The 16,675-nt window shown below is 43.9% G+C and overlaps 68 pseudogenes; all 68 read right to left on the reverse strand.

Annotated features, from left to right (window-relative positions):
- Positions 1 to 28: 28 nt before the first annotated feature.
- Positions 29 to 148, reverse strand: LOC146749489 (5S ribosomal RNA; annotated as a pseudogene).
- A 96-nt stretch (positions 149 to 244) lies between these two features.
- LOC146749490 (5S ribosomal RNA) lies at positions 245 to 364 on the reverse strand (annotated as a pseudogene).
- A 96-nt stretch (positions 365 to 460) lies between these two features.
- Positions 461 to 580, reverse strand: LOC146749491 (5S ribosomal RNA; annotated as a pseudogene).
- A 312-nt stretch (positions 581 to 892) lies between these two features.
- Positions 893 to 1,012, reverse strand: LOC146749492 (5S ribosomal RNA; annotated as a pseudogene).
- Positions 1,013 to 1,108: 96 nt separating this feature from the next.
- On the reverse strand, positions 1,109 to 1,228 carry LOC146749493 (5S ribosomal RNA; annotated as a pseudogene).
- Positions 1,229 to 1,324: 96 nt separating this feature from the next.
- Positions 1,325 to 1,444, reverse strand: LOC146749494 (5S ribosomal RNA; annotated as a pseudogene).
- A 96-nt stretch (positions 1,445 to 1,540) lies between these two features.
- LOC146749495 (5S ribosomal RNA) lies at positions 1,541 to 1,660 on the reverse strand (annotated as a pseudogene).
- A 214-nt stretch (positions 1,661 to 1,874) lies between these two features.
- On the reverse strand, positions 1,875 to 1,994 carry LOC146749496 (5S ribosomal RNA; annotated as a pseudogene).
- Positions 1,995 to 2,059: 65 nt separating this feature from the next.
- Positions 2,060 to 2,179, reverse strand: LOC146749497 (5S ribosomal RNA; annotated as a pseudogene).
- Positions 2,180 to 2,275: 96 nt separating this feature from the next.
- On the reverse strand, positions 2,276 to 2,395 carry LOC146749498 (5S ribosomal RNA; annotated as a pseudogene).
- Positions 2,396 to 2,491: 96 nt separating this feature from the next.
- LOC146749499 (5S ribosomal RNA) lies at positions 2,492 to 2,611 on the reverse strand (annotated as a pseudogene).
- Positions 2,612 to 2,707: 96 nt separating this feature from the next.
- Positions 2,708 to 2,827, reverse strand: LOC146749500 (5S ribosomal RNA; annotated as a pseudogene).
- Positions 2,828 to 3,132: 305 nt separating this feature from the next.
- On the reverse strand, positions 3,133 to 3,252 carry LOC146749501 (5S ribosomal RNA; annotated as a pseudogene).
- A 96-nt stretch (positions 3,253 to 3,348) lies between these two features.
- Positions 3,349 to 3,468, reverse strand: LOC146749502 (5S ribosomal RNA; annotated as a pseudogene).
- A 96-nt stretch (positions 3,469 to 3,564) lies between these two features.
- On the reverse strand, positions 3,565 to 3,684 carry LOC146749503 (5S ribosomal RNA; annotated as a pseudogene).
- Positions 3,685 to 3,780: 96 nt separating this feature from the next.
- On the reverse strand, positions 3,781 to 3,900 carry LOC146749504 (5S ribosomal RNA; annotated as a pseudogene).
- Positions 3,901 to 3,996: 96 nt separating this feature from the next.
- LOC146749505 (5S ribosomal RNA) lies at positions 3,997 to 4,116 on the reverse strand (annotated as a pseudogene).
- A 96-nt stretch (positions 4,117 to 4,212) lies between these two features.
- On the reverse strand, positions 4,213 to 4,332 carry LOC146749506 (5S ribosomal RNA; annotated as a pseudogene).
- A 96-nt stretch (positions 4,333 to 4,428) lies between these two features.
- Positions 4,429 to 4,548, reverse strand: LOC146749507 (5S ribosomal RNA; annotated as a pseudogene).
- A 96-nt stretch (positions 4,549 to 4,644) lies between these two features.
- Positions 4,645 to 4,764, reverse strand: LOC146749508 (5S ribosomal RNA; annotated as a pseudogene).
- Positions 4,765 to 4,860: 96 nt separating this feature from the next.
- LOC146749509 (5S ribosomal RNA) lies at positions 4,861 to 4,980 on the reverse strand (annotated as a pseudogene).
- Positions 4,981 to 5,292: 312 nt separating this feature from the next.
- On the reverse strand, positions 5,293 to 5,412 carry LOC146749510 (5S ribosomal RNA; annotated as a pseudogene).
- A 96-nt stretch (positions 5,413 to 5,508) lies between these two features.
- On the reverse strand, positions 5,509 to 5,628 carry LOC146749511 (5S ribosomal RNA; annotated as a pseudogene).
- A 96-nt stretch (positions 5,629 to 5,724) lies between these two features.
- LOC146749512 (5S ribosomal RNA) lies at positions 5,725 to 5,844 on the reverse strand (annotated as a pseudogene).
- A 151-nt stretch (positions 5,845 to 5,995) lies between these two features.
- On the reverse strand, positions 5,996 to 6,115 carry LOC146749513 (5S ribosomal RNA; annotated as a pseudogene).
- A 97-nt stretch (positions 6,116 to 6,212) lies between these two features.
- LOC146749514 (5S ribosomal RNA) lies at positions 6,213 to 6,332 on the reverse strand (annotated as a pseudogene).
- Positions 6,333 to 6,428: 96 nt separating this feature from the next.
- Positions 6,429 to 6,548, reverse strand: LOC146749515 (5S ribosomal RNA; annotated as a pseudogene).
- Positions 6,549 to 6,644: 96 nt separating this feature from the next.
- On the reverse strand, positions 6,645 to 6,764 carry LOC146749516 (5S ribosomal RNA; annotated as a pseudogene).
- Positions 6,765 to 6,860: 96 nt separating this feature from the next.
- On the reverse strand, positions 6,861 to 6,980 carry LOC146749517 (5S ribosomal RNA; annotated as a pseudogene).
- Positions 6,981 to 7,195: 215 nt separating this feature from the next.
- On the reverse strand, positions 7,196 to 7,314 carry LOC146749518 (5S ribosomal RNA; annotated as a pseudogene).
- Positions 7,315 to 7,410: 96 nt separating this feature from the next.
- Positions 7,411 to 7,530, reverse strand: LOC146749519 (5S ribosomal RNA; annotated as a pseudogene).
- Positions 7,531 to 7,626: 96 nt separating this feature from the next.
- On the reverse strand, positions 7,627 to 7,746 carry LOC146749520 (5S ribosomal RNA; annotated as a pseudogene).
- Positions 7,747 to 7,842: 96 nt separating this feature from the next.
- On the reverse strand, positions 7,843 to 7,962 carry LOC146749521 (5S ribosomal RNA; annotated as a pseudogene).
- A 96-nt stretch (positions 7,963 to 8,058) lies between these two features.
- Positions 8,059 to 8,178, reverse strand: LOC146749522 (5S ribosomal RNA; annotated as a pseudogene).
- Positions 8,179 to 8,392: 214 nt separating this feature from the next.
- Positions 8,393 to 8,512, reverse strand: LOC146749523 (5S ribosomal RNA; annotated as a pseudogene).
- A 65-nt stretch (positions 8,513 to 8,577) lies between these two features.
- On the reverse strand, positions 8,578 to 8,697 carry LOC146749524 (5S ribosomal RNA; annotated as a pseudogene).
- Positions 8,698 to 8,793: 96 nt separating this feature from the next.
- Positions 8,794 to 8,913, reverse strand: LOC146749525 (5S ribosomal RNA; annotated as a pseudogene).
- A 96-nt stretch (positions 8,914 to 9,009) lies between these two features.
- LOC146749526 (5S ribosomal RNA) lies at positions 9,010 to 9,129 on the reverse strand (annotated as a pseudogene).
- A 96-nt stretch (positions 9,130 to 9,225) lies between these two features.
- Positions 9,226 to 9,345, reverse strand: LOC146749527 (5S ribosomal RNA; annotated as a pseudogene).
- A 305-nt stretch (positions 9,346 to 9,650) lies between these two features.
- Positions 9,651 to 9,770, reverse strand: LOC146749528 (5S ribosomal RNA; annotated as a pseudogene).
- A 96-nt stretch (positions 9,771 to 9,866) lies between these two features.
- LOC146749529 (5S ribosomal RNA) lies at positions 9,867 to 9,986 on the reverse strand (annotated as a pseudogene).
- A 96-nt stretch (positions 9,987 to 10,082) lies between these two features.
- Positions 10,083 to 10,202, reverse strand: LOC146749530 (5S ribosomal RNA; annotated as a pseudogene).
- Positions 10,203 to 10,298: 96 nt separating this feature from the next.
- Positions 10,299 to 10,418, reverse strand: LOC146749531 (5S ribosomal RNA; annotated as a pseudogene).
- A 96-nt stretch (positions 10,419 to 10,514) lies between these two features.
- On the reverse strand, positions 10,515 to 10,634 carry LOC146749532 (5S ribosomal RNA; annotated as a pseudogene).
- Positions 10,635 to 10,730: 96 nt separating this feature from the next.
- On the reverse strand, positions 10,731 to 10,850 carry LOC146749533 (5S ribosomal RNA; annotated as a pseudogene).
- Positions 10,851 to 10,946: 96 nt separating this feature from the next.
- On the reverse strand, positions 10,947 to 11,066 carry LOC146749534 (5S ribosomal RNA; annotated as a pseudogene).
- Positions 11,067 to 11,162: 96 nt separating this feature from the next.
- LOC146749535 (5S ribosomal RNA) lies at positions 11,163 to 11,282 on the reverse strand (annotated as a pseudogene).
- Positions 11,283 to 11,378: 96 nt separating this feature from the next.
- LOC146749536 (5S ribosomal RNA) lies at positions 11,379 to 11,498 on the reverse strand (annotated as a pseudogene).
- Positions 11,499 to 11,810: 312 nt separating this feature from the next.
- Positions 11,811 to 11,930, reverse strand: LOC146749537 (5S ribosomal RNA; annotated as a pseudogene).
- A 314-nt stretch (positions 11,931 to 12,244) lies between these two features.
- LOC146749538 (5S ribosomal RNA) lies at positions 12,245 to 12,364 on the reverse strand (annotated as a pseudogene).
- A 96-nt stretch (positions 12,365 to 12,460) lies between these two features.
- LOC146749539 (5S ribosomal RNA) lies at positions 12,461 to 12,580 on the reverse strand (annotated as a pseudogene).
- A 97-nt stretch (positions 12,581 to 12,677) lies between these two features.
- On the reverse strand, positions 12,678 to 12,797 carry LOC146749540 (5S ribosomal RNA; annotated as a pseudogene).
- A 96-nt stretch (positions 12,798 to 12,893) lies between these two features.
- LOC146749541 (5S ribosomal RNA) lies at positions 12,894 to 13,013 on the reverse strand (annotated as a pseudogene).
- A 215-nt stretch (positions 13,014 to 13,228) lies between these two features.
- Positions 13,229 to 13,347, reverse strand: LOC146749542 (5S ribosomal RNA; annotated as a pseudogene).
- Positions 13,348 to 13,443: 96 nt separating this feature from the next.
- LOC146749543 (5S ribosomal RNA) lies at positions 13,444 to 13,563 on the reverse strand (annotated as a pseudogene).
- A 96-nt stretch (positions 13,564 to 13,659) lies between these two features.
- Positions 13,660 to 13,779, reverse strand: LOC146749544 (5S ribosomal RNA; annotated as a pseudogene).
- Positions 13,780 to 13,875: 96 nt separating this feature from the next.
- On the reverse strand, positions 13,876 to 13,995 carry LOC146749545 (5S ribosomal RNA; annotated as a pseudogene).
- A 96-nt stretch (positions 13,996 to 14,091) lies between these two features.
- Positions 14,092 to 14,211, reverse strand: LOC146749546 (5S ribosomal RNA; annotated as a pseudogene).
- Positions 14,212 to 14,308: 97 nt separating this feature from the next.
- Positions 14,309 to 14,428, reverse strand: LOC146749547 (5S ribosomal RNA; annotated as a pseudogene).
- Positions 14,429 to 14,524: 96 nt separating this feature from the next.
- Positions 14,525 to 14,644, reverse strand: LOC146749548 (5S ribosomal RNA; annotated as a pseudogene).
- A 214-nt stretch (positions 14,645 to 14,858) lies between these two features.
- LOC146749549 (5S ribosomal RNA) lies at positions 14,859 to 14,978 on the reverse strand (annotated as a pseudogene).
- Positions 14,979 to 15,043: 65 nt separating this feature from the next.
- LOC146749550 (5S ribosomal RNA) lies at positions 15,044 to 15,163 on the reverse strand (annotated as a pseudogene).
- Positions 15,164 to 15,259: 96 nt separating this feature from the next.
- LOC146749551 (5S ribosomal RNA) lies at positions 15,260 to 15,379 on the reverse strand (annotated as a pseudogene).
- A 96-nt stretch (positions 15,380 to 15,475) lies between these two features.
- LOC146749552 (5S ribosomal RNA) lies at positions 15,476 to 15,595 on the reverse strand (annotated as a pseudogene).
- A 96-nt stretch (positions 15,596 to 15,691) lies between these two features.
- LOC146749553 (5S ribosomal RNA) lies at positions 15,692 to 15,811 on the reverse strand (annotated as a pseudogene).
- A 305-nt stretch (positions 15,812 to 16,116) lies between these two features.
- Positions 16,117 to 16,236, reverse strand: LOC146749554 (5S ribosomal RNA; annotated as a pseudogene).
- Positions 16,237 to 16,332: 96 nt separating this feature from the next.
- LOC146749555 (5S ribosomal RNA) lies at positions 16,333 to 16,452 on the reverse strand (annotated as a pseudogene).
- A 96-nt stretch (positions 16,453 to 16,548) lies between these two features.
- Positions 16,549 to 16,668, reverse strand: LOC146749556 (5S ribosomal RNA; annotated as a pseudogene).
- Positions 16,669 to 16,675: the final 7 nt, after the last annotated feature.

Here is a 16,675-nt window from a genome sequence, read left to right on the forward strand (position 1 = left end):
TATGTACGGTGGAATAAAAATGTTCATCAGCCTACTGCACGAGGTATTCCCAGCCAGTCTCCCATGCAAGTACTAACCACGCCCGATGCAGCTTAACTTCAGTGATCGGACGAGAACTGGTGTTTTCTGCAATGGTTTGGCAGTAAGCTGAATATTCTTCCGTATTGTATGTCATTTAATGCTTCGTCTAGGCAAAAAATCATAGGAAAATGTTAGTATGTAAAGTGGAATAAAATTGTTGATGAGCATAATGCACATGGTATTCCCAGCCGGTCTCCCTTGCAAGTATTAATCACGCCCGATGCAGCTTAACTTCAGTGATCGGACGTGAACTGGTGTATTCTGCATTGGTTTGACAGTAGGCTGAATATTTGTTGCAATTGGATGTCATTTATTGCTTCGGCTAGGCAAAAACACATGGGAAAATGTTAGTATGTACGGAGGAATAAAAATTTTGATAAGCCTACTGCACGTGGTATTCCCCGCCAATCTCCCATGCAAGTACTCACCATGCCCGATGCAGATTAACTTCAGTGATCGGACAAGAACTGGTGTATTCTGCAATGGTTTGGCAGTAGGCTGAATATTCGTCGGAATTGAATGTAATTTAAAACTTCGGCTAGGCAACAAATCCCGGGAAAAAGTTTGTATGTACGGTGGAATAATAATGTTGATAAGCCTACTGCACGCAGTATTCCCAGCCAGTCTCCCATGCAAGTACCAACCATGCCCGATGCAGATTAACTTCATTGATCGGACGAGAACTGGTGTTTTGTGCAATGGTTTGGCAGTAGGCTGCAAATACGTCAGAATTGGATGTCATTTAATGCTACGGCTAGGAAAAAAATCATAGGAAAAAGTTAGTATATAAGGTGGAATAAAAATGTTGATGAGCCTACTGCACGTGGTATTCCCAGTCGGTCTCCCATGCAAGTACTAACCACGCCCGATGCAGCTTAACTTCAGTGAACGGACGAGAACTGGTGTATTCTGCAATGGTTTGGCAGTAGGCTGAATATTCGTCGGAATTGAATGTAATTTAAAACTTCGGCTAGGCAACAAATCCCGGGAAAAATTTTGCATGTACGGTGGAATAAAAATGTTGATAAGGCTACTACACGTGGTATTCCCAGCCGGTCTCCCATGCAAGTACTAACCACTCCCGATGCAGCTTAACTTCAGAGATCGGACGAGAACTGGTGTATTCTGCAATGGTTTGGCAGTAGGCTGAATATTCGTCGGAATTGGATTTCAATTAATGTTTCGGCTAGGCAAATAATCAAGGGAAAGAGATAGTATGTACGGTGGAATAAAAATGTTGATAAGCCTACTGCACGTGGCATTCCCAGCAGGTCTCCCATGCAAGTACTAACCACGACCAATGCAGCTTAACTTCAGTGATCGGACGAGAACTGGTGTACTCTGCAATGGTTTGGCAGTAGGCTGAATATTCGTCGGAATTGGATGTAATTTAATACTTCGGCTAGTCAAAAAATCCCGGAAAAAAGTTAGTATGTACGGTGGAATAAAAATGTTGATGAGCCTACTGCACGTGGTATTCCCAGCCGGTCTCCCATGCAAGTACTAACCACGCCCGATGCAGCATAAATTCAGTGATTAGACGAGAACTGGTGTGTTCTGCAATGGTTTGACAGTAGGCTGAATACTCGTCGGAATTGGATGTCATTTACTGCTACGGCTAGGCAAAAAAATCATGGGTAAAAGTTAGTATGTAATGTGGAATAAAAATGTTGATGAGCCTCTGCACGTGGTATTCCCAGCCGGTCTCCCATGCAAGTACTAACCACGCCCGATGCAGCTTAACTTCAGTGATCGGACGAGAACTGGTGTATTCTGCAATAAAAAAGTTCATCAGCCTACTGCACGTGGTATTCCCAGCCGGTCTCCCAGGCAAGTACTAAAAACGCCCGATGCAGCTTAACTTCAGTGATCGGACGAGAACTGGTGTATTCTGCAATGGTTTGGCAGTAGGCTGAATATTCGTCGGAATTGGATGTCATTTAATGCTGCGGCTTGGGAAAAATCATGGGAAATCATGGGCCTACTGCACGCAGTATTCCCAGCCGGTCTCCCGTGCAAGTCCTAACCATGCCCAATGCGGCTTAACTTCAGTGACCGGACGAGAACTGGTGTATTCTGCATTGGTTTGGCAGTAGGCTGAATATTCGTCGCAACTGTATGTCATTTAATGCTTCGGATAGGCAAAAAATCATGGAAAAAATTTAGTAAGTACGGTGGAATAAAAATGTTCATCAGCCTACTGCACGTGGTATTCCCAGCCGGTCTCCCATGCAAGTACTAACCACGCCCAATGCAGGTTAACTTCAGTGATCGGACGTGAACTGGTGTGTTCTGCAATGGTTTGACAGTAGGCTGAATATTCGTCAGAATTGGATGTCGTTTAACGCTTCGGCTAAGCAAAAAATCCCGGGAAAAAGTTAGTATGTATGGTGGAATAAAAATGTTGATGAGCCTAATGCACTTGGTATTCCCAGCCGGTCTCCCATGCAAGTACTGACCACGCCCGATGCAGCTTAACTTCAGTGATCGGACGAGAACTGGTGGATTCTGCAATGATTTGGCCGTAGGCTGAATATTCGTCCGAATTGTATGTAATTTAATGCTTCGTCTAGGCAAAAAATGATGGGAAAATGTTAATATGTAGTGTGGAATATAAATGTTGATGAGCCCACTGAAAGTGGTTTTCCCAGCCGGTCTCCCATGCAAGTACTAACCACGCCCGATGCAGCTTAACTTCAGTGATCAGACGAGAACAGGTGTATTCTGCAATGGTTTGGCAATAGGCTGAATATTCGTCGGAATTGGATGTAATTTAATACTTCGGCTAGGCAAAAAATCCCGGGAAAAAGTTAGTATGTATGGTGGAATAAAAATGTTGATGAGCCTAATGCACATGGTATTCCAGGCCGGTCTCCCATGCAACCATGCCCGATGCGGCTTAACTTCAATGATCGGACGAGAACTGGTGTATTTTGCATTGGTTTCGCAGTAGGCTGAATTATTGTCGGAATTGGATGTCATTTAATGCTACGGCTAGACAAATAATCATGGGAAAAAGTTAGTATGCAATGTGGAATGAAAATGTTGATAAGCCTACTGCAAGTGGTATTCCCAGCCGGTCTCCCATGCAAGTACTAACCACGCCCGATGCAGCTTAACTTCAGTGATCGAGCGAGAAATGGTGTATTCTGCTATGGTTTGGCAGTAGCCTGAATATTCGTCGGAATTGGAGGTAATTTAGTACTTCGGCTAGGCAAAAAATCCTGGGAAAAAGTTAGTATGTACGGTGCAATAAAAATGTTGATGAGCCTAATGCACGTGGTATTCCCAGCCGGTCTCCCATGCAAGTACTAACCACGCCCAATGCAGCTTAACTTCAGAGATCGGACGAGAACTAGTGTATTCTGCAATGGTTTGGCAGTAGGCTGAATATTCGTCGGAATTGGATGTAATTTAATACTTCGGCTAGGCAAAAAATCCCGGGAAAACGTTAGTATGTACGGTGGAATAAAATTGTTGATGAGCATAATGCACGTGGTATTCCCAGCCGGTCTCCCTTGCAAGTATTAATCACGCCCGATGCAGCTTAACTTCAGTGATCGGACGTGAACTGGTGTATTCTGCATTGGTTTGACAGTAGGCTGAATATTCGTTGCAATTGGATGTCATTTATTGCTTCGGCTAGGCAAAAACACATGGGAAAATGTTAGTATGTACGGAGGAATAAAAATGTTGATAAGCCTACTGCACGTGGTATTCCCCGCCAATCTCCCATGCAAGTACTCACCATGCCCGATGCAGATTAACTTCAGTGATCGGACGAGAACTGGTGTATTCTGCAATGGTTTGGCAGTAGGCTGAATATTCGTCGGAATTGAATGTAATTTAAAACTTCGGCTAGGCAACAAATCCCGGGAAAAAGTTTGTATGTACGGTGGAATAATAATGTTGATAAGCCTACTGCACGCAGTATTCCCAGCCAGTCTCCCATGCAAGTACTAACCATGCCCGATGCAGATTAACTTCATTGATCGGACGAGAACTGGTGTTTTCTGCAATGGTTTGGCAGTAGGCTGCAAATACGTCAGAATTGGATGTCATTTAATGCTACGGCTAGGAAAAAAATCATAGGAAAAAGTAAGTATGTAAGGTGGAATAAAAATGTTGATGAGCCTACTGGACGTGGTATTCCCAGTCGGTCTCCCATGCAAGTACTAACCACGCCCGATGCAGCTTAACTTCAGTGATCAGACGAGAACTGGTGTATTCTGCAATGGGTTGGCTGTAGGCTGAATATTCATCGGAATTGGATGACGTTTAATGCTTCGTCTAGGCAAAAAATCATAGGAAAATGTTAGTATGTACGGTGGAATAAAAATGTTCATCAGCCTACTGCACGAGGTATTCCCAGCCAGTCTCCCATGCAAGTACTAACCACGCCCGATGCAGCTTAACTTCAGTGATCGGACGAGAACTGGTGTTTTCTGCAATGGTTTGGCAGTAAGCTGAATATTCTTCCGTATTGTATGTCATTTAATGCTTCGTCTAGGCAAAAAATCATAGGAAAATGTTAGTATGTAAAGTGGAATAAAATTGTTGATGAGCATAATGCACATGGTATTCCCAGCCGGTCTCCCTTGCAAGTATTAATCACGCCCGATGCAGCTTAACTTCAGTGATCGGACGTGAACTGGTGTATTCTGCATTGGTTTGACAGTAGGCTGAATATTTGTTGCAATTGGATGTCATTTATTGCTTCGGCTAGGCAAAAACACATGGGAAAATGTTAGTATGTACGGAGGAATAAAAATTTTGATAAGCCTACTGCACGTGGTATTCCCCGCCAATCTCCCATGCAAGTACTCACCATGCCCGATGCAGATTAACTTCAGTGATCGGACAAGAACTGGTGTATTCTGCAATGGTTTGGCAGTAGGCTGAATATTCGTCGGAATTGAATGTAATTTAAAACTTCGGCTAGGCAACAAATCCCGGGAAAAAGTTTGTATGTACGGTGGAATAATAATGTTGATAAGCCTACTGCACGCAGTATTCCCAGCCAGTCTCCCATGCAAGTACCAACCATGCCCGATGCAGATTAACTTCATTGATCGGACGAGAACTGGTGTTTTGTGCAATGGTTTGGCAGTAGGCTGCAAATACGTCAGAATTGGATGTCATTTAATGCTACGGCTAGGAAAAAAATCATAGGAAAAAGTTAGTATATAAGGTGGAATAAAAATGTTGATGAGCCTACTGCACGTGGTATTCCCAGTCGGTCTCCCATGCAAGTACTAACCACGCCCGATGCAGCTTAACTTCAGTGAACGGACGAGAACTGGTGTATTCTGCAATGGTTTGGCAGTAGGCTGAATATTCGTCGGAATTGGATGTAATTTAATACTTCGGCTAGGCAAAAAATCCCGGGAAAACGTTAGTATATACGGTGGAATAAAAATGTTGATGAGTCGACTGCACGTGGTATTCCCAGCCGGTCTCCCGTGCAAGTCCTAACCATGCCCGATGCGGCTTAACTTCAGTGATCGGACGAGAACTGGTGTATTCTGCAATGGTTTGGCAGTAGGCTGAATATTCGTCGGAATTGGATTTCAATTAATGTTTCGGCTAGGCAAATAATCAAGGGAAAAAGATAGTATGTACGGTGGAATAAAAATGTTGATAAGCCTATTGCATGTGGCATTCCCAGCAGGTCTCCCATGCAAGTACTAACCACGCCCGATGCAGCTTAACTTCAGTGATCGAACGCGAACTGGTGTACTCTGCAATGGTTTGGCAGTAGGCTGAATATTCCTCGGAATTGGATGTAATTTAATACTGCATTGGTTTGGCAGTAGGCTGAATAATCGTCGGAGTTGGATGTAATTTAATACTTCGGCTAGTCAAAAAATCCCGGAAAAAAGTTAGTATGTACGGTGGAATAAAAATGTTGATGAGCCTACTGCACGTGGTATTCCCAGCCGGTCTCCCATGCAAGTACTAACCACGCCCGATGCAGCATAAATTCAGTGATTAGACGAGAACTGGTGTGTTCTGCAATGGTTTGACAGTAGGCTGAATATTCGTCGGAATTGGATGTCATTTACTGCTACGGCTTGGCAAAAAAATCATCGGTAAAAGTTAGTATGTAATGTGGAATATAAATGTTGATGAGCCTACTGCACGTGGTATTCTCAGCCGGTCTCCCATGCAAGTACTAACCACGCCCAATGCAGCTTAACTTCAGAGATCGGACGAGAACTAGTGTATTCTGCAATGGTTTGGCAGTAGGCTGAATATTCGCCCGAATTGTATGTCATTTAATGCTTCGTCTAGGCAAAAAATCATGGGAAAAAGTTAGAATGTAATGTGGAATAAAAATGTTGATGGGCCTACTGCACGTGGTATTCCCAGCCGGTCTCCCATGCAAGTCCTAACCATGCCCGATGCGGCTTAACTTCAGTGATCGGACGAGAACTGGTGTATTCTGCAATGGTTTGGCAGTAGGCTGAATATTCGTCGGAATTGGATTTCAATTAATGTTTCGGCTAGGCAAATAATCAAGGGAAAAAGATAGTATGTAGGGTGGAATAAAAATGTTGATGAGCCTACTGCACGTGGTATTCCCAGCCGGTCTCCCATGCAAGTACTAACCACGCCCAATGCAGCTTAACTTCAGAGATCGGACGAGAACTAGTGTATTCTGCAATGGTTTGGCAGTAGGCTGAATATTCGTCGGAATTGGATGTAATTTAATGCTTCAGCTAGGCAAAAAATCCCGGGAAAACGTTAGTATGTACGGTGGAATAAAAATGTTGATGAGCCTAATGCACGTGTTATTCCCAGCCTGTGTCCCATGCAAGTACTAACCACGCCCGATGCAGCTTAACTTCAGTGATCGGATGAGAACTGGTGTATTCTGCAATGGTTTGGCAGTAGGCTGAATATTCGTCCGAATTGTATGTCATTTTATGCTTCGTCTAGGCAAAAAAACATGGCGAAAAAGTTAGTATGTAATGTGGAATAAAAATGTTGAAGAGCCTACTGCATGTGGTATTCCCAGCCGGTCTCCCATGCAAGTACTAAGCACGCCCGATGCAGCTTAACTTCAGTGATCGGACGAGAACTGGTGTATTCTGCAATAAAAAAGTTCATCAGCCTACTGTACGTGGTATTCCCAGCCGGTCTCCAGGCAAGTACTAAACACGCCCGATGCAGCTTAACTTCAGTGATCAGACGAGAACTGGTGTATTATGCAATAGTTTGGCAGTAGGCTGAATATTCGTCGGAATTTGATGTCATTTAATGCTACGGCTAGGCAAAAAATCATGGGTAAAAGTTAGTATGTAATGTGGAATAAAAATGTTGATGAGCCTACTGCACGTGTTATTCTCAGCCGGTCTCCCAGGCAAGTACTAACCACGCCCGATGCAGCTTAAATTCAGTTATCGAACGAGAACTGGTGTGTTCTGCAATGGTTTGACAGTAGGCTGAATATTCGTCAGAATTGCATGTCGTTTAACGCTTCGGCTAGGTAAAAAATCCCGGGAAAAATTTTGCATGTACGGTGGAATAAAAATGTTGATAAGGCTACTACACGTGGTATTCCCAGCCGGTCTCCCATGCAAGTACTAACCACTCCCGATGCAGCTTAACTTCAGAGATCGGACGAGAACTGGTGTATTCTGCAATGGTTTGGCAGTAGGCTGAATATTCGTCGGAATTGGATTTCAATTAATGTTTCGGCTAGGCAAATAATCAAGGGAAAGAGATAGTATGTACGGTGGAATAAAAATGTTGATAAGCCTACTGCACGTGGCATTCCCAGCAGGTCTCCCATGCAAGTACTAACCACGACCAATGCAGCTTAACTTCAGTGATCGGACGAGAACTGGTGTACTCTGCAATGGTTTGGCAGTAGGCTGAATATTCGTCGGAATTGGATGTAATTTAATACTTCGGCTAGTCAAAAAATCCCGGAAAAAAGTTAGTATGTACGGTGGAATAAAAATGTTGATGAGCCTACTGCACGTGGTATTCCCAGCCGGTCTCCCATGCAAGTACTAACCACGCCCGATGCAGCATAAATTCAGTGATTAGACGAGAACTGGTGTGTTCTGCAATGGTTTGACAGTAGGCTGAATACTCGTCGGAATTGGATGTCATTTACTGCTACGGCTAGGCAAAAAAATCATGGGTAAAAGTTAGTATGTAATGTGGAATAAAAATGTTGATGAGCCTCTGCACGTGGTATTCCCAGCCGGTCTCCCATGCAAGTACTAACCACGCCCGATGCAGCTTAACTTCAGTGATCGGACGAGAACTGGTGTATTCTGCAATAAAAAAGTTCATCAGCCTACTGCACGTGGTATTCCCAGCCGGTCTCCCAGGCAAGTACTAAAAACGCCCGATGCAGCTTAACTTCAGTGATCGGACGAGAACTGGTGTATTCTGCAATGGTTTGGCAGTAGGCTGAATATTCGTCGGAATTGGATGTCATTTAATGCTGCGGCTTGGGAAAAATCATGGGAAATCATGGGCCTACTGCACGCAGTATTCCCAGCCGGTCTCCCGTGCAAGTCCTAACCATGCCCAATGCGGCTTAACTTCAGTGACCGGACGAGAACTGGTGTATTCTGCATTGGTTTGGCAGTAGGCTGAATATTCGTCGCAACTGTATGTCATTTAATGCTTCGGATAGGCAAAAAATCATGGAAAAAATTTAGTAAGTACGGTGGAATAAAAATGTTCATCAGCCTACTGCACGTGGTATTCCCAGCCGGTCTCCCATGCAAGTACTAACCACGCCCAATGCAGGTTAACTTCAGTGATCGGACGTGAACTGGTGTGTTCTGCAATGGTTTGACAGTAGGCTGAATATTCGTCAGAATTGGATGTCGTTTAACGCTTCGGCTAAGCAAAAAATCCCGGGAAAAAGTTAGTATGTATGGTGGAATAAAAATGTTGATGAGCCTAATGCACTTGGTATTCCCAGCCGGTCTCCCATGCAAGTACTGACCACGCCCGATGCAGCTTAACTTCAGTGATCGGACGAGAACTGGTGGATTCTGCAATGATTTGGCCGTAGGCTGAATATTCGTCCGAATTGTATGTAATTTAATGCTTCGTCTAGGCAAAAAATGATGGGAAAATGTTAATATGTAGTGTGGAATATAAATGTTGATGAGCCCACTGAAAGTGGTTTTCCCAGCCGGTCTCCCATGCAAGTACTAACCACGCCCGATGCAGCTTAACTTCAGTGATCAGACGAGAACAGGTGTATTCTGCAATGGTTTGGCAATAGGCTGAATATTCGTCGGAATTGGATGTAATTTAATACTTCGGCTAGGCAAAAAATCCCGGGAAAAAGTTAGTATGTATGGTGGAATAAAAATGTTGATGAGCCTAATGCACATGGTATTCCAGGCCGGTCTCCCATGCAACCATGCCCGATGCGGCTTAACTTCAATGATCGGACGAGAACTGGTGTATTTTGCATTGGTTTCGCAGTAGGCTGAATTATTGTCGGAATTGGATGTCATTTAATGCTACGGCTAGACAAATAATCATGGGAAAAAGTTAGTATGCAATGTGGAATGAAAATGTTGATAAGCCTACTGCAAGTGGTATTCCCAGCCGGTCTCCCATGCAAGTACTAACCACGCCCGATGCAGCTTAACTTCAGTGATCGAGCGAGAAATGGTGTATTCTGCTATGGTTTGGCAGTAGCCTGAATATTCGTCGGAATTGGAGGTAATTTAGTACTTCGGCTAGGCAAAAAATCCTGGGAAAAAGTTAGTATGTACGGTGCAATAAAAATGTTGATGAGCCTAATGCACGTGGTATTCCCAGCCGGTCTCCCATGCAAGTACTAACCACGCCCAATGCAGCTTAACTTCAGAGATCGGACGAGAACTAGTGTATTCTGCAATGGTTTGGCAGTAGGCTGAATATTCGTCGGAATTGGATGTAATTTAATACTTCGGCTAGGCAAAAAATCCCGGGAAAACGTTAGTATGTACGGTGGAATAAAATTGTTGATGAGCATAATGCACGTGGTATTCCCAGCCGGTCTCCCTTGCAAGTATTAATCACGCCCGATGCAGCTTAACTTCAGTGATCGGACGTGAACTGGTGTATTCTGCATTGGTTTGACAGTAGGCTGAATATTCGTTGCAATTGGATGTCATTTATTGCTTCGGCTAGGCAAAAACACATGGGAAAATGTTAGTATGTACGGAGGAATAAAAATGTTGATAAGCCTACTGCACGTGGTATTCCCCGCCAATCTCCCATGCAAGTACTCACCATGCCCGATGCAGATTAACTTCAGTGATCGGACGAGAACTGGTGTATTCTGCAATGGTTTGGCAGTAGGCTGAATATTCGTCGGAATTGAATGTAATTTAAAACTTCGGCTAGGCAACAAATCCCGGGAAAAAGTTTGTATGTACGGTGGAATAATAATGTTGATAAGCCTACTGCACGCAGTATTCCCAGCCAGTCTCCCATGCAAGTACTAACCATGCCCGATGCAGATTAACTTCATTGATCGGACGAGAACGGGTGTTTTCTGCAATGGTTTGGCAGTAGGCTGCAAATACGTCAGAATTGGATGTCATTTAATGCTACGGCTAGGAAAAAAATCATAGGAAAAAGTAAGTATGTAAGGTGGAATAAAAATGTTGATGAGCCTACTGGACGTGGTATTCCCAGTCGGTCTCCCATGCAAGTACTAACCACGCCCGATGCAGCTTAACTTCAGTGATCAGACGAGAACTGGTGTATTCTGCAATGGGTTGGCTGTAGGCTGAATATTCATCGGAATTGGATGACGTTTAATGCTTCGTCTAGGCAAAAAATCATAGGAAAATGTTAGTATGTACGGTGGAATAAAAATGTTCATCAGCCTACTGCACGAGGTATTCCCAGCCAGTCTCCCATGCAAGTACTAACCACGCCCGATGCAGCTTAACTTCAGTGATCGGACGAGAACTGGTGTTTTCTGCAATGGTTTGGCAGTAAGCTGAATATTCTTCCGTATTGTATGTCATTTAATGCTTCGTCTAGGCAAAAAATCATAGGAAAATGTTAGTATGTAAAGTGGAATAAAATTGTTGATGAGCATAATGCACATGGTATTCCCAGCCGGTCTCCCTTGCAAGTATTAATCACGCCCGATGCAGCTTAACTTCAGTGATCGGACGTGAACTGGTGTATTCTGCATTGGTTTGACAGTAGGCTGAATATTTGTTGCAATTGGATGTCATTTATTGCTTCGGCTAGGCAAAAACACATGGGAAAATGTTAGTATGTACGGAGGAATAAAAATTTTGATAAGCCTACTGCACGTGGTATTCCCCGCCAATCTCCCATGCAAGTACTCACCATGCCCGATGCAGATTAACTTCAGTGATCGGACAAGAACTGGTGTATTCTGCAATGGTTTGGCAGTAGGCTGAATATTCGTCGGAATTGAATGTAATTTAAAACTTCGGCTAGGCAACAAATCCCGGGAAAAAGTTTGTATGTACGGTGGAATAATAATGTTGATAAGCCTACTGCACGCAGTATTCCCAGCCAGTCTCCCATGCAAGTACCAACCATGCCCGATGCAGATTAACTTCATTGATCGGACGAGAACTGGTGTTTTGTGCAATGGTTTGGCAGTAGGCTGCAAATACGTCAGAATTGGATGTCATTTAATGCTACGGCTAGGAAAAAAATCATAGGAAAAAGTTAGTATATAAGGTGGAATAAAAATGTTGATGAGCCTACTGCACGTGGTATTCCCAGTCGGTCTCCCATGCAAGTACTAACCACGCCCGATGCAGCTTAACTTCAGTGATCAGACGAGAACTGGTGTATTCTGCAATGGGTTGGCGGTAGGCTGAATATTCATCGGAATTGGATGACGTTTAATGCTTCGGCTATGCAAAAAATTCCGGGAAAAAGTTAGTATGTACGGTGGAATAACAATTTTGATGAGCCTAATGCACGTGGTATTCCCAGCCGGTCTCCCTTGCAAGTACTAACCACACCCGATGCAGCTTAACTTCAGCGATCGGACATGAACTGGTGTATTTTCTGCACTGGTTTGGCAGTAGGATGAATATTCGTTGCAATTGGATGTCATTTATTGCTTCGGCTAGGCAAAAAAACATGGGAAAATGTTAGTATGTAATGTGGAATAAAAATGTTGATGAGCCTACTGCACGTGGCATTCCCAGCAGGTCTCCCATGCAAGTACTAACCACGCCCGATGCAGCTTAACTTCAGTGATCGGACGAGAACTGGTGTACTCTGCAATGGTTTGGCAGTAGGCTGAATATTCGTCGGAATTGGATGTAATTTAATACTTCGGCTAGTCAAAAAATCCCGGAAAAAAGTTAGTATGTACGGTGGAATAAAAATGTTGATGAGCCTACTGCACGTGGTATTCCCAGCCGGTCTCCCATGCAAGTACTAACCACGCCCGATGCAGCATAAATTCAGTGATTAGACGAGAACTGGTGTGTTCTGCAATGGTTTGACAGTAGGCTGAATATTCGTCGGAATTGGATGTCATTTACTGCTACGGCTTGGCAAAAAAATCATGGGTAAAAGTTAGTATGTAATGTGGAATAAAAATGTTGATGAGCCTACTGCACGTGGTATTCTCAGCCGGTCTCCCATGCAAGTACTAACCACGCCCAATGCAGCTTAACTTCAGAGATCGGACGAGAACTAGTGTATTCTGCAATGGTTTGGCAGTAGGCTGAATATTCGTCGGAATTGGATGTAATTTAATGCTTCAGCTAGGCAAAAAATCCCGGGAAAACGTTAGTATGTACGGTGGAATAAAAATGTTGATGAGCCTAATGCACGTGTTATTCCCAGCCTGTGTCCCATGCAAGTACTAACCACGCCCGATGCAGCTTAACTTCAGTGATCGGATGAGAACTGGTGTATTCTGCAATGGTTTGGCAGTAGGCTGAATATTCGTCCGAATTGTATGTCATTTTATGCTTCGTCTAGGCAAAAAAACATGGCGAAAAAGTTAGTATGTAATGTGGAATAAAAATGTTGAAGAGCCTACTGCATGTGGTATTCCCAGCCGGTCTCCCATGCAAGTACTAAGCACGCCCGATGCAGCTTAACTTCAGTGATCGGACGAGAACTGGTGTATTCTGCAATAAAAAAGTTCATCAGCCTACTGTACGTGGTATTCCCAGCCGGTCTCCAGGCAAGTACTAAACACGCCCGATGCAGCTTAACTTCAGTGATCAGACGAGAACTGGTGTATTATGCAATAGTTTGGCAGTAGGCTGAATATTCGTCGGAATTTGATGTCATTTAATGCTACGGCTAGGCAAAAAATCATGGGTAAAAGTTAGTATGTAATGTGGAATAAAAATGTTGATGAGCCTACTGCACGTGTTATTCTCAGCCGGTCTCCCAGGCAAGTACTAACCACGCCCGATGCAGCTTAAATTCAGTTATCGAACGAGAACTGGTGTGTTCTGCAATGGTTTGACAGTAGGCTGAATATTCGTCAGAATTGCATGTCGTTTAACGCTTCGGCTAGGTAAAAAATCCCGGGAAAAATTTTGCATGTACGGTGGAATAAAAATGTTGATAAGGCTACTACACGTGGTATTCCCAGCCGGTCTCCCATGCAAGTACTAACCACTCCCGATGCAGCTTAACTTCAGAGATCGGACGAGAACTGGTGTATTCTGCAATGGTTTGGCAGTAGGCTGAATATTCGTCGGAATTGGATTTCAATTAATGTTTCGGCTAGGCAAATAATCAAGGGAAAGAGATAGTATGTACGGTGGAATAAAAATGTTGATAAGCCTACTGCACGTGGCATTCCCAGCAGGTCTCCCATGCAAGTACTAACCACGACCAATGCAGCTTAACTTCAGTGATCGGACGAGAACTGGTGTACTCTGCAATGGTTTGGCAGTAGGCTGAATATTCGTCGGAATTGGATGTAATTTAATACTTCGGCTAGTCAAAAAATCCCGGAAAAAAGTTAGTATGTACGGTGGAATAAAAATGTTGATGAGCCTACTGCACGTGGTATTCCCAGCCGGTCTCCCATGCAAGTACTAACCACGCCCGATGCAGCATAAATTCAGTGATTAGACGAGAACTGGTGTGTTCTGCAATGGTTTGACAGTAGGCTGAATACTCGTCGGAATTGGATGTCATTTACTGCTACGGCTAGGCAAAAAAATCATGGGTAAAAGTTAGTATGTAATGTGGAATAAAAATGTTGATGAGCCTACTGCACGTGGTATTCTCAGCCGGTCTCCCATGCAAGTACTAACCACGCCCAATGCAGCTTAACTTCAGAGATCGGACGAGAACTAGTGCATTCTACAATGGTTTGGCAGTAGGCTGAATATTCGTCGGAATTGGATGTAATTTAATACTTCGGCTAGGCAAAAAATCCCGGGAAAACGTTAGTATGTACGGTGGAATAAAAATGTTGATGAGCCTAATGCACGTGTTATTCCCAGCCTGTGTCCCATGCAAGTACTAACCACGCCCGATGCAGCTTAACTTCAGTGATCGGATGAGAACTGGTGTATTCTGCAATGGTTTGGCAGTAGGCTGAATATTCGTCCGAATTGTATGTCATTTAATGCTTCGTCTAGGCAAAAAATCATGGGGAAAATGTTAGTATGTAATGTGGAATAAAAATGTTGATGAGTCTCTGCACGTGGTATTCCCAGCCGGTCTCCCATGCAAGTACTAACCACGGCCGATGCAGCTTAACTTCAGTGATCGGACGAGAACTGGTGTATTCTGCAATAAAAAAGTTCATCAGCCTACTGCACGTGGTATTCCCAGCCGGTCTCCCAGGCAAGTACTAAAAACGCCCGATGCAGCTTAACTTCAGTGATCGGACGAGAACTGGTGTATTCTGCAATGGTTTGGCAGTAGGCTGAATATTCGTCGGAATTGGATGTCATTTAATGCTGCGGCTTGGGAAAAATCATGGGAAATCATGGGCCTACTGCACGCAGTATTCCCAGCCGGTCTCCCGTGCAAGTCCTAACCATGCCCAATGCGGCTTAACTTCAGTGACCGGACGAGAACTGGTGTATTCTGCATTGGTTTGGCAGTAGGCTGAATATTCGTCGCAACTGTATGTCATTTAATGCTTCGGATAGGCAAAAAATCATGGAAAAAATTTAGTAAGTACGGTGGAATAAAAATGTTCATCAGCCTACTGCACGTGGTATTCCCAGCCGGTCTCCCATGCAAGTACTAACCACGCCCAATGCAGGTTAACTTCAGTGATCGGACGTGAACTGGTGTGTTCTGCAATGGTTTGACAGTAGGCTGAATATTCGTCAGAATTGGATGTCGTTTAACGCTTCGGCTAAGCAAAAAATCCCGGGAAAAAGTTAGTATGTATGGTGGAATAAAAATGTTGATGAGCCTAATGCACTTGGTATTCCCAGCCGGTCTCCCATGCAAGTACTGACCACGCCCGATGCAGCTTAACTTCAGTGATCGGACGAGAACTGGTGGATTCTGCAATGATTTGGCCGTAGGCTGAATATTCGTCCGAATTGTATGTAATTTAATGCTTCGTCTAGGCAAAAAATGATGGGAAAATGTTAATATGTAGTGTGGAATATAAATGTTGATGAGCCCACTGAAAGTGGTTTTCCCAGCCGGTCTCCCATGCAAGTACTAACCACGCCCGATGCAGCTTAACTTCAGTGATCAGACGAGAACAGGTGTATTCTGCAATGGTTTGGCAATAGGCTGAATATTCGTCAGAATTGGATGTAATTTAATACTTCGGCTAGGCAAAAAATCCCGGGAAAAAGTTAGTATGTATGGTGGAATAAAAATGTTGATGAGCCTAATGCACATGGTATTCCAGGCCGGTCTCCCATGCAACCATGCCCGATGCGGCTTAACTTCAATGATCGGACGAGAACTGGTGTATTTTGCATTGGTTTCGCAGTAGGCTGAATTATTGTCGGAATTGGATGTCATTTAATGCTACGGCTAGACAAATAATCATGGGAAAAAGTTAGTATGCAATGTGGAATGAAAATGTTGATAAGCCTACTGCAAGTGGTATTCCCAGCCGGTCTCCCATGCAAGTACTAACCACGCCCGATGCAGCTTAACTTCAGTGATCGAGCGAGAAATGGTGTATTCTGCTATGGTTTGGCAGTAGCCTGAATATTCGTCGGAATTGGAGGTAATTTAGTACTTCGGCTAGGCAAAAAATCCTGGGAAAAAGTTAGTATGTACGGTGGAATAAAAATGTTGATGAGCCTAATGCACGTGGTATTCCCAGCCGGTCTCCCATGCAAGTACTAACCACGCCCAATGCAGCTTAACTTCAGAGATCGGACGAGAACTAGTGTATTCTGCAATGGTTTGGCAGTAGGCTGAATATTCGTAGGAATTGGATGTAATTTAATACATCGGCTAGGCAAAAAATCCCGGGAAAACGTTAGTATGTACGGTGGAATAAAATTGTTGATGAGCATAATGCACGTGGTATTCCCAGCCGGTCTCCCTTGCAAGTATTAATCACGCCCGATGCAGCTTAACTTCAGTGATCGGACGTGAACTGGTGTATTCTGCATTGGTTTGACAGTAGGCTGAATAT

Source organism: Saccoglossus kowalevskii, chromosome 2, assembly GCF_978046115.1.
Source record: "Saccoglossus kowalevskii chromosome 2, keSacKowa6.1, whole genome shotgun sequence".
Lineage (NCBI taxonomy): Eukaryota > Metazoa > Hemichordata > Enteropneusta > Harrimaniidae > Saccoglossus > Saccoglossus kowalevskii.